Consider the following 2,500-nt stretch of genomic DNA (forward strand, 5'->3'; position numbering starts at 1 on the left):
TTTTTTTCTCAAAAGTGTTTATTACAATGCCCGTTCGTTAACAGTAGTAAAGTCTATTGATCTCTTCTAAGTTGGAGTATTCGAAGATATGAACCTTTTATGACATTCTGTGACGTCATTTATTTGTGACGTCATTCAATTATGACGTCATTTATTCATCATGTCATGTTGTATTCGGGGAATCACTCATCTAAACAAAATCATGTAACCAGACCTGGAGCAGTACCTTGGGTGCATATTTCTGAAGAGTTTACTATTATAGTTTTCCATTTATATTTTCTAAATTCTTTCTTTCATATAGAAGACGAATTTCTCTAGGAGGCGCCTAGCTACGGACAAACCCGTTGGCACTGCATTTCAGGGTTTGAATAGCTGGAGATAGTGATGGTCATCTATAGTCATTAAGGAATGTATTTATACAGACGGTACACATATTTGAACAAGATTTATTACTGCGAACAAATTGTAGCAGGGTGTAATAATGGTTTGAAGAGTTGCTTAATGTGAAAGGATAATTATAAATGATGGAGAAAGATATGCGAATTAGCCAAAATTTGGGGCTCGACATCATCGGTTATTATTTCCCAAGTGTAATCAATTTCAGTCAGGCTTGTGTAAACAGCATGTAGCTGTTCTTATCATCGATCACTGTTGCAGGAATCACAGCCGACCTTCGTGTCCCGGAGTTGCTTTATGGTCAAAGACGGGGTTTGATCCTCGCTCGTTCTGGGCCGTCTGGTAATTCATGGGGGGTTCCGTTTAATTCTCTCTCTCTCTCTCTTCTCTCTCCCTCTCTCTCTCTCTCTCTCTTTCTCTCTCTCTCTCTCTCTATCTCTCTCTCTCTCTCTCTCTCTCTCTCTCTCTCTCTCTCTCTCTCTCTCTCTCTCTCTCTCTCTCTCTCTCTCTCTCTCTCTCTCTCTCTCTCTCTCTCTCTCTCTCTCTCTCTCTCTCACACACACACACACACACACACTCACACACACACACACACACACACACACACACACACACACACACACACACACACACACACACACACACACACACACACACACACAAGCTCACACCCACACACATATACACACATATCACCTCGCACACACACATACACACACGCACATACACATACATTTACAAAACCATGTCTACATACATGTATACATACATACACATGTAGATATATACTCGTAAGTACAATGCTTGCACGAGCGAATCTATTTTTTTGTTTCTATGTTCACTATAATCACTATTATCATTATTATAATCTGTTGAAATTCATATTTTACTCTGCCTGTTGTAAATTTTCACTTTTTCATACATTTTATTTCTCTGGAGATTTTATTGCAAAGTCCAATATTTTCTTACTCTTCTGAATTTATTTTGTTATTTACTGAGCATTATCTGGTCCAGGTTCAATTTTTTAAGCTTTGTTTGCCGTCGACTTCACCCTGTATTTACCTTTAATTTTTGTAATGTTGAGTCATTTCTTTCATAGTGTGTATATATGTGTGTGTGTGCAGATGTATGTTCAGTTAACACTTCGTTGCATGTTTTGTCTTCATATGTTACAGAAATGTAAAGTCTGGCGGATGTGTGTGTGTGTGTGTGTGTGTGTGTGTGTGTGTGTGTGTGTGTGTGTGTGTGTGTGTGTATGTGTGTGTGTGTGTGTGTGTGTGTGTGTATTCACTTGGTCTTTGGATCCACCCCTCAGCGCTGCGATACTGATATTATTTCAGCCCCGGGCGAGAGTCGAACCCGGACCTCCGTAGTGGCAGGCCAGAGTTCTAACCACAGCGCCATGTGTGTGTGTGTGTGTGTGTGTGTGTGTGTGTGTGTGTGTGTGTGTGTGTGTGTGTGTGTGTGTGTGTGTGTGTGTGTGTGTGAGAGAGAGAGAGAGAGAGAGAGAGAGAGAGTGTGTAAGAGTGTGTAAGAGTGTATGTGTTTGTGGGTGTGCGTGTGTCTGTAGGAATGTATGTGTGTTTGTGTGTATGTGTGTGTGTGTGTGTGTGTGTGTGTGTGTGTGTGTGTGTGTGTGTGTGTGTGTGTGTGTGTGTGTGTGTGTGTGTGTGTGTGTGTGTGTTTATGTTTGTGTGTGTGTGTTTGCGTGTGTGCGTGTCTGTGTGTTTCTATGTATGTTAGCACGTATGTATTCATATTTTTTCACGTATATTCAAGCAAAAATCATGCTGCACTTATGATAAGTCCCGTTCTTGTATTACTGTTTCAAAGATGGGTATAGTAAATTCTTCTCTGAGTAAAGGTCATCTTCAAGCATTTGTTCGATTAATTCAAATGACCTGAACTGACCTAACCTTCGAGCTTAGTGAGAGAGAGAGAGAGAGAGAGAGAGAGAGAGAGAGAGAGAGAGAGAGAGAGAGAGAGAGAGAGAGAGAGAGAGAGAGAGAGAGAGAGAGAGAGAGAGAGAGAGGGAGGGAGGGAGTTAGGGAGGGAGACAGGGAATAAAAAAAAGAGAGAAAGAAAGGTATAGTAAAAGAGAGAG

This window comes from Oratosquilla oratoria, chromosome 11 (assembly GCF_046742065.1).
Source record: "Oratosquilla oratoria isolate Oo_2021 chromosome 11, ASM4674206v1, whole genome shotgun sequence".
NCBI classification, from domain to species: domain Eukaryota; kingdom Metazoa; phylum Arthropoda; class Malacostraca; order Stomatopoda; family Squillidae; genus Oratosquilla; species Oratosquilla oratoria.